General features: G+C 43.2%; 4 non-coding genes and 1 pseudogene across 4 annotated transcripts; 2 read left to right on the top strand and 3 right to left on the bottom strand.

The window, feature by feature from the left end:
• The first annotated feature begins 50 nt into the window (after positions 1-50).
• Positions 51-123, top strand: trnav-cac (transfer RNA valine (anticodon CAC)). The gene has a single exon. It is a non-coding gene; the product is annotated as a tRNA-Val (tRNA).
• Positions 124-1,868: 1,745 nt separating this feature from the next.
• trnad-guc (transfer RNA aspartic acid (anticodon GUC)) lies at positions 1,869-1,940 on the bottom strand. The gene has a single exon. It is a non-coding gene; the product is annotated as a tRNA-Asp (tRNA).
• A 241-nt stretch (positions 1,941-2,181) lies between these two features.
• On the top strand, positions 2,182-2,254 carry trnav-cac (transfer RNA valine (anticodon CAC)). The gene has a single exon. It is a non-coding gene; the product is annotated as a tRNA-Val (tRNA).
• Positions 2,255-11,640: 9,386 nt separating this feature from the next.
• Positions 11,641-11,759, bottom strand: LOC116680502 (uncharacterized; annotated as a pseudogene).
• A 1,642-nt stretch (positions 11,760-13,401) lies between these two features.
• Positions 13,402-13,474, bottom strand: trnak-cuu (transfer RNA lysine (anticodon CUU)). The gene has a single exon. It is a non-coding gene; the product is annotated as a tRNA-Lys (tRNA).
• Between the last annotated feature and the right edge of the window lie 951 nt (positions 13,475-14,425).

Here is a 14,425-nt window from a genome sequence, read left to right as displayed (position 1 = left end):
TAAAAATGGTGCCTTTTCCCACAAATATTCCAAATAAATTTGTTTTGTCAGTTTCCGTAGTTTAGTGGTTATCACGTTTGCCTCACACGCAAAAGGTCCCCTGTTCGAAACAGGGCGGAAACACGTTTCTTTATTTGTATTGACTTTGCACAATCAAACTCTGCGAAGTTAAACCCTCCATAACCTTCACGGAAAAATCTCCCTGACGTGAAATCGTGGCCAGGCCTACCGAAGTTTCCCCACTGCAGTAGTCATCACATTCAGAGATTCAGGAATATCCGGTCTAAAATTGATGCAGAAAAACTAGTCCACGCATTTGTTACTGCTAAGCTGGATTACTCCAATTCTTTATTATCAGGCTGCTTAAAAGAGTCCATAACGATTCTTCAGCTGATCTAGAATGCTGCAGCACGTGTTCTGATAGGAACCAGGAAAAGAGATCACATCTCTCCGGGTTTAGCTTCTCTGCATTAACTTCCTGTAAAATCCAGAATGGAATTTAAAATCTTTCTTCTCACCTAAAAAGCTCTTCATGTTCAAGCACCATCTTGTCTTAAAGAGCTCATTGTACCTTATTACCCTACCAGAGCACTGCGCTCCAAGAATGCAGGGTTACTTGAGGTTCCTAAAGTCTCCAAAAGAAGAATGGGAGCCAGAGTGTTCAGCTATCAAGCTCCTCACCTGTGGAACCAGGTTCCCGTTTGGGTTCAGGAGGCAGACTCCGTCTCCACATTTAAGAGTAGGCTTAAGACTTTCCTCTTTGATGAAGCTTATAGTTAGTGCTGGCTCAGTTTTTCCTTGCCTCTTTTACCTAGTGATTGCTCTTGGTGGGAATTTTCGGGTTTCTGTAAATAACATCACAGAATATGGTCTGGACCTGCTCTTTTATGAAAAGCGCAATGAGATAAGTGTTGTTGTGATTTGCCGCTACATAAATAAAATTGAATTGAATTAAATTACCTGAACCTCAACTTCCTAGCCTCATAGTTGATGTTTTACAATCATGGATCCTTCTTAGCTTCCTACCGTCTGCCTACGTTCCTGGATCCTGAGGTAGGTGATCATATCATCACTGAAAACCTATCTTTGATAGCAGGATCATTCTCAATCCTTTTGTACAACCTTTGTCTTTCTTTGAGTATATCCACTATAATACATTCTTAAAAAATGCATATCTAAGTCTAAGTCTAAACTAGATTCAGTCTAAGTCTAAGTCTAAGTCTATCTTTTGCTATGGTTAGGCCTCGTATCCAAACTACTCTGGCAGATGTAGTAGTGTCGATGTAGCCTTGGGAAATAATTAGCAGCTGGTAGATAGATCTCCCCATCGGGAAATAAAACCCCAGTCTTCTGTGTGAGAGGCGGAGGCGACCATCCAAAGCTTCAGTAGTAATGTGGTTTTTGTGTTGGAACAAGTTGCACTGTTTGAAATAAGCTTTTGAGATACAAGAACGTCTTCATTTGGGACAGCAATTGACTCCCAACCCGATGGGAGAAATCCTGAGCTTTGAGATTTGGAGGAGCTGACTTTGATTCCAAATGCTTGACACTGGACTTCAATCTGCCCCAGTGGGCGCTGTAGATCACTGTTTGATGAAGAAAAAGAACAAAATAATCTGGAAAGAGCAGAAAAGGAATTATAAGGTGCCCAGACTTGACGCTCTCCCACCTTCTGCTGCGCCTTGTGAGGTGCTGTTCAAGTCCAGGAGTTGTGCTCTTTCCATCGCTTGAAAATATTCCCATTTCGGATCAGGAGATCTCCTCCCATGCTGAACACAGCTTGAGCCAAGGCCCACTTTCCGGAGTATACTACGCGTTCGCCGGGACTTCCTCGAGGCCTTGTAGCATTTGTTAGCTGGTAGAGAAGTCTCCCCGTCGGGGAATCGAACCCCGATCTTCCGCTTGACAGGCGGAGATACTGTCCATTATACTAACGAGGAATGCCCAAGCTTAATATTTGGCACATCAAGAAATAGGTGGCGCTATTCCAACATTTAGGCCACAGTCAATGCATGTAGAAATATTTATGTTTACTACATATTTGCTGTCATTCAAATACATGACAAAGCATCTGTGACTGAATCTAGTCTAAAATCTCTATTTTGTAGCATTTTGAACATTTGCAGTAAAATAAAAATGGTGCATTTTCCCACAAATATGCCAAATAAATTTGTTTTGTCAGTTTCCGTAGTGTAGTGGTTATCACGTTTGCCTCACACGCAAAAGGTCCCCTGTTCGAAACAGGGCGGAAACACGTTTCTTTATTTGTATTTACTTTGCACAATCAAACTCTGCAAAGTTAAACCCTCAATGATCTTCACGGAAAAATCTCCCTGACGTGAAATCGTGGCCAGGCCTACCAAAGTTTCCCCAGTGCAGTAGTCATCACATTCAGAGATACAGGAATATCCTGTCTAAAATTGATGCAGAAAAACTAGTCCACGCATTTGTTACTTCTAAGCTGGATTACTCCAATTCTTTATTATCAGGCTGCTTAAAAGAGTCCATAAAGATTCTTCAGCTGATCCAGAATGCTGCATCACGTGTTCTGATAGGAACCAGGAAAAGAGATCACATCTCTCCGGGTTTAGCTTCTCTGCATTAACTTCCTGTAAAATCCAGAATGGAATTTAAAATCTTTCTTCTCACCTAAAAAGCTCTTCATGTTCAAGCACCATCTTGTCTTAAAGAGCTCATTGTACCTTATTACCCCACCAGAGCACTGCGCTCCAAGAATGCAGGGTTAGTTGTGGTTCATAAAGTCTCCAAAAGAAGAATGGGAGCCAGAGTGTTCAGCTATCAAGCTCCTCACCTGTGGAACCAGGTTCCCGTTTGGGTTCAGGAGGCAGACACCATCTCCCCATTTAAGAGTAGGCTTAAAGATGAACTGAACTGAAAAACTAAATTTTGATAACTTGTTGGTTATGATAATTACAAATGAATTACTCTAAAAATTGTAATTAAAAAAATCAATATAGCTTTTTTTTAAGCAACACAAAAATTGCGTTTGTTAGTATTACAACAATGACAATATCGATGACGTCACTGGCATGGTAGGACCTGCAAATGTATATAGACAACGGCTGCAGCACATAATATACACACGAAAAAAAGTCATTTTAATGGCAAGGGTTACGCATTTGAGCCTGTTAGGGACAGGCCTGTAGTGTCTGACTACCACCACATGGAGGACGATCAGTTTCAGGCTCCACCTTCAGTACAGGATCGCTTGGGGGGGATTGACAGGGACCGGTGCGTGTGTGTATCTTTGTGTGTGTGTGTGTGTGTGGGCGCCGCTTACTGTCATGCACTCTCCTTTTTTGTATCCTAGCACATTATGTATTTTAGGAAATAGACTGCTTATATATCGTGTGCATTTAGAGAAAATAGAAAAACATGGTTAAGGTCCTGTTCGTTTACAAAAATAGAGGCAGATGAATGGAAAATGTAATTGGACGCATTAATCCAATGGGATTGCTTGTTAGCTGAATGTAGGAGAGTTACCCCAGTTTGACCATAGATGCAGGGAGGATTTACGAGTTTTGCCGTTTACCTTAGGGTAGTGCAGAGTTGGCAGATTTTTACTATGAAACTAGCAGCTGTTTCTGCATCAACAATGTGCCCTGAGACGGTGAACATCAGCTAGCTTCAGGGTCAGTAGAGGGGGACGTTGGATTCAGAATTCAGAATTCAGAATCAGCTTTATTCGCCAGGTATGAGGACACATACGAGGAATTTGTCTTTGGAGCATTGCTCACACTGTGCTTACACATACATATCAACCAAAACAGAAATATACACACTAATATATACACAATATATACATACTCTAAACAGAAACAATATAGAGGCATGAGTGCAATGAAGAGATCAATACAATTATTTAAATGTGCGTAGTGCAAGGGTACTGGGTTAAAATAGTATTATGTTATTATATTACAATATGAACAGTATGAACATATGAACAGTGAGAAAATGAGAATGATGAATAAATAATAATAAGTGAGATGTGAGAGTGGGAATGATACAGTTGCTGTAGAGACCGTGTTACAGTGTTATTGACCAGAACTGAACCTGACACTGTGGGTCAGAAGTCAGCTGTTCATCAGAGAGATGGCTTGTGGGTAGAAACTGTTCCTGAATCTGTTGGTTTTGGCGAACAGTGCTCTGTAGCGCCTACCAGAGGGCAGAAGCTGGAACAGGTTGTGTCCGGGGTGAGATGGGTCTGCAGTGATGGTTCCTGCCCGTTTCCTGACTCTGGATGTGTATAGGTCATGGACGGAGGGCAGGTTGGCACCGATGATCCTTTCTGCAGTCCTAACTGTCCGTTGTAGTCTGCTCCTGTCCTTTTTGGTGGCAGATCCAAACCAGACAGTGATGGACGTGCAGAGGACAGACTGGATGATGGCTGTGTAGAAGTGGACCAGCAGCTCCTTAGGCAGGTTGAGCTTCCTGAGCTGGTGCAGGAAGTACAGTCTCTGCTGGGCCTTTTTAATGATGGAGTCTGTGTTGGGCTCCCACTTCAGGTCCTGGGATATAGTGGATCCCAGAAACCTGAAGGATTCCACAGCAGACACAGGGCTGTTGAGTATGGTGATGGGGGAAAGAGTGGGGGGTCTCTTCCTGAAGTCCACTTTCATCTCCACAGTTTTGAGCGTGTTGAGCTCAAGGTTGTTCTGACTGCACCAGAGAGCCAGCTGATCCACCTCCCGTCTGTAGGCTGACTCATCACCGTCCCGGATGAGGCCGATGACGGTTGTGTCGTCAGCGAACTTCAGGAGTTTAACAGATGGGTCTCCTGAGGTGCAGTCATTGGTGTAGAGGGAGAAAAGCAGTGGGGAGAGCACACACCCCTGGGGGGCGCCAGTGCTAATAGTCCGTGTGTTGGATGTGATATTCCCCAGCCTCACCTGCTGACTCCTGTCAGTCAGGAAGTTTGTGATCCACTGACAGGTGGAGGCTGGCACAGTGAGCTGGGAGAGTTTGGTGCTGAGGATGTCCGGGATGATGGTGTTGAACGCCGAGCTGAAGTCCACAAACAGGACCCTTGCATAAGCCCCTGGGGAGTCGAGGTGTTGCAGGATGTAATGCAGTCCCAAGTTGACTGCATCATCCACCGACCTTTTTGCCCTGTAGGCAAACTGCAGGGGGTCCAGCAAGGGGACTGTGATGTTCTTCAGGTGGGCCAACACCAGTCTTTCAAAGGACTTCATGACTACAGATGTCAGGGCGACAGGCCTGTAGTCATTTAGTCCAGAGATGGAGGGTTTTTTGGGGACTGGGATGACTGTGGAGCGTTTGAAGCAGGAGGGAACTTCAGATAGCTCCAGAGATCTGTTGAAGATCTGAGTGAAGATGGGGGCCAGCTGGTCTGCACAGATTTTCAGGCAGGATGGAGACACACCGTCTGGGCCAGGAGCCTTTCTGGTCTTCTGCCTCTGTAAGAGCTGGCGCACATCCACTTCACAGATCGTGAGTACAGGTGGGGGATCAGAGAGGGGAAGGTGACTGACTGAGGTGTGAGTTGGTGAGATGGTGTGGGGGAGGGGTGTGACTGTGGTCTTTTCAAACCTACAGTAAAAGCTGTTCAGCTCGTCAGCCAGCCGTTGAGAACCAGCAGTGTTGGGGGATGGTCTCCTGTAGTTAGTGAGCGTCTGCAGGCCTCTCCACACTGACCGAGGATCGTTGTTTGAAAAGCTGTTTTCCAGCTTATTAGCATAGCTCCTCTTAGCTGCTTTGATCTCTTTGGTCAGTGTGTTCCTGGCCTGGTTATACAGGACTCTGTCCCCACTTCTGAAGGCCTCCTCTTTGGACTGACGGAGCTGCCTGAGTCTTGGTGTGAACCAGGGTTTTTTGTTGTAGTATGTGCAGAAGGTTTTTGTCGGCACACACATGTCCTCACAAAAACTGATGTAAGATGTCACAGTGTCAGTTAGTTCGTCCAGATCAGTGGCTGCAGCCTCAAAAACACTCCAATCAGTACAGTCAAAGCAGGCCTGTAAATCCAGCTTTGACTCGCTGGTCCATCTTTTCACCCTCTTTACAACAGGTTTAACAGATTTAAGTTTCTGCCTGTATGTGGGGACAAGATGAACCAGACAGTGATCAGAGAGTCCCAAGGCTGCACGTGGGACAGAGCGATAGGAGTCCTTTAATGTAGTATAGCAGTGGTCCAGAATATTTGTGTCCCTGGTGGGACACTTAATATGCTGTCTATACTTTGGAAGTTCTTGGCTGAGGTTTGCTCTGTTGAAGTCCCCAAGAACAATGAGCAGGGAGTCAGGATGTTTTTTCTCCACGTTAGTAATCTGGTCGGCCAGGTGCAGTAACGCCTCACTAACACAGGCCTGAGGTGGGATGTAGACGGCGACCAGAATAAACGAGGAGAACTCCCGCGGTGAATAAAATGGTTTGCAGTTTATGAATAATTCAATTCAATTCAATTCAATTTATTTATAGTATCAAATCACAACAAGAGTTATCTCAAGACACTTTACAGATAGAGCAGGTCTAGACCACACTCCAGATTCCACAAGGACCCAACAGTTCCAGTTTTTTCCTCCAGAGCAAGCAATGGTGCGACAGTGGCGAGGAAAAACTTCCTTTTAGGCAGAAATCTCGGTCAGACCCAGGCTCTTGGGAGGCGGTGTCTGACGACCGGTTGGGATTAGAATGAAGAGTTTGTTTGTAGTAGTTCTTTGTAGCATAGCAGGGCACTGTGGGCGTTACAAGGCACAGCAGGACGTAGCTGGGCACCGCAGAGCGTAGCAGGATGTAACATGGCATCGCAGGACATGTAGCGGGACCATGGACAGCTGCTACCCTGATTTTTTGGCGCCTCCCTGATCCGAGGAAACATGCTGGGGGAAAAGAACATAAGGACTCCGGGGAATGACTCCCCGGAACTAGATTAGTAACAAGCATTTCTGGAACATAGATGCACACAAATGGAAAGATAGAAAGATAGATGAGAGAGGAGCTCAGTGTGTCAAAGGAAGTCCCCCAGCAGTCTAAAAGAGAGAGAGAGAGAGAGAGACATGACCATCCCACTGTCTAGCGGAGGTGGCTATGAGAGAGTGAGAGAGAGAAACATGACCATCCCACTGTCTAGCGGAGGTGGCTATGAGAGAGAGACATGACCATCCCACTGTCTAGCAGAGGTGGCCATGCGAGAGTGAGAGAGAGAGAGAGACATGACCATCCCACTGTCTAGCGGAGGTGGCTATGAGAGAGAGAGAGAGAGAGAGAGACATGACCATCCCACTGTCTAGCGGAGGTGGCTATGAGAGAGAGAGAGAAAGAGAGAGAGAGAGACATGACCATCCCACTGTCTAGCGGAGGTGGCTATGAGAGAGTGAGAGAGAGAGAGAGAGAGACATGACCATCCCACTGTCTAGCGGAGGTGGCTATGAGAGAGAGAGAGAGAGAGAGAGAGAGAGACATGACCATCCCACTGTCTAGCGGAGGTGGCTATGAGAGAGAGAGAGAGAGAGAGAGAGAGAGACATGACCATCCCACTGTCTAGCGGAGGTGGCAATGAGAGAGAGAGAGAGACAGAGTGGAGGCTATGAGAGAGAGAGAGAGACATGACCATCCCACTGTCTAGCGGAGGTGGCTATGAGAGAGTGAGAGAGAGAGAAAGACATGACCATCCCACTGTCTAGCGGAGGTGGCTATGAGAGAGAGAGAGAGAGAGAGAGAGAGAGAGAGAGAGAGAGACATGACCATCCCACTGTCTAGCGGAGGTGGCTATGAGAGAGAGAGAGAGAGAGACATGACCATCCCACTGTCTAGCGGAGGTGGCTATGAGAGAGAAAGAGAGAGAGAGAGAGAGAGAGAGAGAGAGAGACATGACCATCCCACTGTCTAGCGGAGGTGGCTATGAGAGAGAGAGAGAGAGAGACATGACCATCCCACTGTCTAGCGGAGGTGGCTATGAGAGAGAGAGAGAGAATTCAATTTTATTTATATAGTGCTTAATTACAACAACAGTTATCTCTTTGCCTATAGCGGCATAACTAAGGGATGGTTCAGGACTCTCCTGAGCCAGCCCTAACTATAAGCTTTATCAAAAAGGAAAGTCTTAAGCCTACTCTTAAATATGGAGACGGTGTCTGCCTCCCGAACCCAAACTGGAACTTGGTTCCACAGGAGAGGAGCCTGATAGCTGAACGCTCTGGCTCCCGTTCTACTTTTAGAGACTCTAGGAACCACAAGTAACCCTGCATTCTGGGAGCGCAGCGCTCTTGTAGGGTTGTAAGGTACTATGAGCTCTTTAAGATAAGATGGTGCCTGACCGTTAAGAGCTTTGTGGGTCAGGAGAAGGATTTTAAATTCTATTCTGGATTTTACAGGAAGCCAATGCAGAGAAGCTAAAACAGGAGAGATGTGGTCTCTTTTCCTGGTTCCTGTCAGAACACGTGCTGCAGCATTCTGGATCAGCTGTAGAGTCTTTATGGATTTTTTCGAGCAGCCTGATAACAAAGAATTGCAGTAATCCAACCTAGTAGTAACAAATGCATGGACTAGTTTTTCTGCATCATTTTTAGATAGGATATTCCTGATTTTTGCAATATTACGTAAGTGAAAAAAGGCAATCCTTGAAATTTGCTTTATGTGGGAATTAAAGGACATGTCCTGATCAAAGATGACTCCAAGATTCTTCACAGTGGTGCTGGAGGCCAGGGTGATGCCATCCAGAGTAACTATATCTTTGGATAATGCGTCACGGAGGTGCTTGGGTCCCAGAGCAATGACTTCCGTTTTATCTGAGTTTAACATTAGAAAATTACAGGTCATCCAGGTTTTAATATCCTGAAGGCACATTTGAAGTTTAGCTAACTGATTAGTTTCATCCGGCTTGATCGACAGATATAACTGAGTATCATCTGCGTAACAATGAAAGTTTATGGAGTGCTTCCTGATAATACTGCCTAAAGGAAGCATATATAAGGTAAACAGGATTGGACCGAGCACAGATCCTTGTGGGACTCCATGACTAACTTTGGCGTGCACAGAGGATTCATCGTTAACATGAACAAACTGAGATCGATCTGATAAATAAGACTTAAACCAGCTTAGAGCAGTCCCTTTAATGCCAATTAAATGTTCCAATCTCTGTAATAAGATATGATGGTCAATGGTATCAAATGCAGCGCTAAGATCTAATAACACAAGTACAGAGATGAGTCCTTCGTCTGATGCAATTAGGAGGTCATTAGTAATTTTCACAAGTGCTGTCTCTGTACTATGATTAACTCTAAATCCTGACTGAAAATCCTCAAATAAGCTGTTGCTATGCAGAAAGTCACACAGCTGTTTGGCAACTGCTTTCTCAAGAATCTTAGAGAGAAATGGAAGGTTGGATATAGGTCTATAGTTGGCTAAAACATCTGGATCAAGGTTGGGCTTTTTCAGAAGAGGTTTAATTACAGCTACCTTAAAGTGCTGTGGTACATAGCCTGTTAATAAAGATAGATTGGTTATATCTAGTAAAGAAGTATTGACTAAGGGTAAAACTTCTTTAAGTAGCCTAGTTGGGATAGGGTCTAAGAGGCAGGTTGATGGCTTAGATAAAGAAACAATTGAATTAAATTGATAAAGATCAAGTGAAGCAAAGCAGTCTAAACATGTATCTGGTTTTACAGCTGTTTCTAAGGTTCCTGAGTTTAGAGATAAGTCAGTGCCAGTTAAAGGCAGGTCTTGGTGAATTTTGCTTCTAATAGTTATAATTTTATCATTGAAGAACCTCATAAAGTCGTTACTACTAAGAGCTATGGGAATACTTGGCTCAGTAGAGCTGTGACCTTCCGTTAGCCTGGCTACAGTGTTGAAAAGAAACCTGGGGTTGTTCCTATTTTCCTCTATCAATGACGAGTAGTACGCTGCTCTGGCATTACGGAGGGCCTTCCTATACGTTTTAAGACTATCTTGCCAGATTAAACGAGAATTTTCCAATTTGGTGGAACGCCAAATCTTGTTTCTCTCATGTTTCCGCGATATTTGCTTTAATTTACAAGTTTCAGTATTATACCATGGAGCTAACCATCTTTGTTTTATTATCTTCTTTTTTAGAGGAGCAACAGAGTCGAGTGTCGTTCGCAGCAAGCCTGCTGCCGTATCGACAAAATGATCGATTTGGGAGGGACTAATAGCATAGGAGTCCTCCGTTACTTTGTGACTTGGTAATGAATTAAATGCTAACGGAATCGCATCCTTAAATTTAGCTACAGCACTATCAGATAGACATCTTGCATAGCAGGTTTTGCCTAATGGCGAGTAGTTCAGCAGTATAAACTCAAAAGTTATCAAACAGTGGTCAGATAGAAAGGGATTCTGTGGGAACACTATTAAATGGTGACTCTAAGTGGGGGCTGCATGATTTGTCCAGCACTGTGACATCTGTACACCAACCTTCGTTAATGTAGAGACAGAGTCCGCCTCCCTTTGTTTTCCCCGTGAGCTCCTGTACGCGATCCGCCCGGTAGAGATTGAATCCCGGGAGGATAAGTGCGCTGTCCGGGATGCGCGGACTGAGCCAGGATTCGGTAAAGCAGAGGGCGGCAGATCTGCAAAAGTCCGAGTTGGTTTTGTTGAGGAGCAGCAGTTCATCCATTTTGTTGGCCAGAGAGCGGACATTCGCCAGGTGGATGGAGGGGAGCGCGGTGCGAAAGCCCCGCTGCCTTAATTTAACAAGCGCGCCAGCGCGTTTCCCCCTCCGGCGTCTCCGGTGGATTCTGTGGTTTAGTCAGCTGCTAGTAAACACATTATTATTGATCTGTGATATTGTTTATTTATACAGTCTATGGTCGGAGTACTAGCTTGTGGAGTTTGTCATAAGAGTGCTTCAGACGTATTTAGTTGCAAGTCCAGTCGTTTGGTATCTAGCTTGGTGTTGTGTCTCAATTTCAAGTAATGCCCAGTGTGTCAGTCTCTGTTTTGTTGAACAGCCTACACGTTGGGCTTTATTTTTGTAAGTGAATATGTTTCGTGTATGTGAACACAACATTACATCCTGCCCTTTGCCTAGTAGACTTGATAGTATGCTGGATAACAGGTAAACATATCTGCTTCTCTATCGGTCTGCTCTGTACCGGAGCCTGAAGGCCTCAGGTTTCAGTCTGTTGGACTTAACCCTCACTCTAAATAGTGTGTCGCTAAAAAATACATTTTTCTGTACCTTGCTAATACTTTAACTACCTTCACCTTGGAATCAAGGAGTTGATTTGCTTTTTGCTCTTTTTTGCACTATAATTAACACTTCTGAATTTTCAAGAGTTCTTTGATTTGTTTTGTTCCACATTGATTCATTTATTTAGCCTGTTGGTACACTTATAAATGCTTTCATGTATTTCCAAGTTTCTATTTTTCATTACTGTAATTAATTCTCAATTTTCTTACCTCTGTCTTTACTTAGACTTGGGTGACTTGTCGTCTTCCAGAACATATTATTTATTTATGATGTGGTCAAACTGCAAGTATTTTGAACTCCTACTTGAATTGTTGAACACTGTGAGATTGTTTATTTTAATTCTAAATAAGAATGGTGCTTCAAAAAAAAAAAAAGTTACGTCCTCTATACAGTTTCCTTGTCACCTCTGCGTCCAGCAAAGAAGTCAAAGCGCCTTATGCTAATGAAAAAGCTAACAGCACCAGGTATTCCCAGGCGGTCTCCCATCCAAGTACTAAGCCAGCCCAACCCTGCTTGGCTTCCGACATCAGACGAGAGGGGGTGCTTTCAGGGTTGCGTGGGCGTAAGCAAGTGCACTGGGTGAAATCCAGCTAATTCTAGACGTGAAAACCTGAAGGTTTTCAAAACTGTTGAATAAACAGCTTGGGGTTGAGGAATACTGAACTACAAGTAATCACACTAATAGTTCACATACACACATGTACATACGTACACATTTTTCCGTAGCTTTCTAGTAGTTAGGGAGTTAGGGTTAGGGGGTTAGGGTTAGGGTTAGGGTAGGGTTAGGGTTGGGGGGGTCAGGGTTAGGGTTAGGGGGTTAGGGGGTTAGGGTTAGGGTTGGGGTTGAGGAATACTGAACTACATTTAATCACACTAATAGTTCACGTATACATTTTTCCGTATGTGCTAGTAGTTCAACTACCTTCACCTTGGAATCAAGGAGTTGACTTGCTTTTTGCTCTTTTTTGCTTGTTTATTTTAATTCTAAATAAGAATGGTGCCTCAAAAAAAAAAAAGTTACGTCCTCTATACAGTTTCCTTGGCAGCTCTGCGTCCAGCAAAGAAGTCACAGCGCCTTATGCTAATAAAAAAAAGCTAACAGCAGACTTAAGTTTTATCTGAGGAACAGGAGATCAGCACAGGCCATGATCGAAGAATGCAGGCACATTTACACTTTACAGTTCTAGAATGTTACTTGGCAGTTCTAGAATGTTAGGTTGAAGTTCTAGAATGTTAAGCTGCCATTCTACAATGTTAGCTTTACATTCTAGAATGTTAAGCTACAGTTCTAGAATGTTAGGTTGAAGTTCTATAATGTAAAGATGCAGTTCTAGAAAGTTAAGCTTTCATTCTTGAAATCTGAGTTTCAATTCAAGAACAATAGGTTGAAGTTTTACTTTGCAGTTCTAGAATGTTAGGTTGAAGTTCTAGAATGTTAAGCTGCCATTCTACAATGTTAGCTTTAAATTCTAGAATGTTAAGCTACAGTTCTAGAATGTTAGGTTAAAGTTCTAGAATGTAAAGATGCAGTTCTAGAAAGTTAAGCTTTCATCTAGAAATCTGAGTTGCAATAGGTTGAAGTTTTAGAATTGTTATAAGTTGCGTTCCCAAAAGGTTGCTCATAGTCCTAAAAGGTTACATTGTAGTTCTAGAATGTTAAGCTGCAGTTCTAGAATGTTAAGTTGCAGTTCTAGAACAATAAGATGTAGTTTTTGAATTTTAAGAGTTATGGTTCGAAAATCTTACTTACAGTTCTACAATGCTATGTTGTTGTTCTAGAATGTTAGGTTTGAGTTCTAGAATGTAAGGTTTAACTTCAAGAATGTTAACCTGCAGTTCTGGAATGTTAAGTTGCAGTACTGGAAAATTTGGTTGAAGTTGTAGAATTTTAAGAGTTGCGGTCCTAAACTGTTAATTACAGTTCTAAAATGTTACATGGTAGTTCTAGAATGTTAAGTAGCAGTTCTAGAACAATAGGTTGAAGTTTTAGAATTTGAACATGCATTGTCACCAGACTATAGTTTGATCAGAGGAACAGGAGGTCAGCACAGGCCAAGATTGTAGAACGCAGGCACGTTTTAGTCTGGTAAATTCCAGGGATTTTTACAGTGGGATGGAATTGCTAATCTTGGAATTCACAGACGATCTGCCCCAATACAGCCGCAGTATAGAGTGCAGAACTAAGGCATTCCAACTGTCTAAAACACCACCGCCCAACATGGGGCTCGAACCCACGACCCTGAGAATAAGAGTCTCATGCTCTACCGACTGAGCTAGCCAGGCACTTCTCACGTTATTAGTTGCGGTCCAAAAATTTTACTTAAAACTTCTGAAATGTTACAGTTCCAGAATGTTACTTGGCAGTTCTTGAATGTTAGGTTGAAGTTCTAGAATGTTAAGCTGCCATTCTACAATGTTAGCTTTAAATTCTAGAATGTTAAGCTACAGTTCTAGAATGTTAGGTTGAAGTTCTAGAATGTAAAGATGCAGTTCTAGAAAGTTAAGCTTTCATTCTAGAAATCTGAGTTGCAATTCAAGAACAATAGGTTGAAGTTCTAGAATGTTAAGCTGCCATTCTACAATGTTAGCTTTAAATTCTAGAATGTTAAGCTACAGTTCTAGAATGTTAGGTTGAAGTTCTAGAATGTAAAGATGCAGTTCTAGAAAGTTAAGCTTTCATTCTAGAAATCTGAGTTGCAATTCAAGAACAATAGGTTGAAGTTCTAGAATGTTAAGCTGCCATTCTACAATGTTAGCTTTAAATTCTAGAATGTTAAGCTACAGTTCTAGAATGTTAGGTTAAAGTTCTAGAATGTAAAGATGCAGTTCTAGAAAGTTAAGCTTTCATCTAGAAATCTGAGTTGCAATAGGTTGAAGTTTTAGAATTTTTATAAGTTGCGTTCCCAAAAGGTTGCTCATAGTCCTAAAAGGTTACATTGTAGTTCTAGAATGGTAAGCTGCAGTTCTAGAATGTTAGGTTAACGTTCTAGAATGTAAAGATGCAGTTCTAGAAAGTTAAGCTTTCATTCTAGAAATCTGAGTTGCAATTCAAGAACAATAGGTTGAAGTTCTAGAATGTTAAGCTGCCATTCTACAATCCATCCATCCATCTTCATCCGCTTATCCGGTATCGGGTCGCGGGGGCAGCAGCTCCAGTAGGGGACCCCAAACTTCCCTTTCCCGAGCCAAATAAACCAGCTCCGACTGGGGGATCCCGAGGCGTTCCAGGCCAGG

This window comes from Etheostoma spectabile, unplaced genomic scaffold (assembly GCF_008692095.1).
Source record: "Etheostoma spectabile isolate EspeVRDwgs_2016 unplaced genomic scaffold, UIUC_Espe_1.0 scaffold00018480, whole genome shotgun sequence".
Taxonomy (NCBI): domain Eukaryota; kingdom Metazoa; phylum Chordata; class Actinopteri; order Perciformes; family Percidae; genus Etheostoma; species Etheostoma spectabile.
This window is presented reverse-complemented; position numbering and strand designations above follow the sequence as displayed.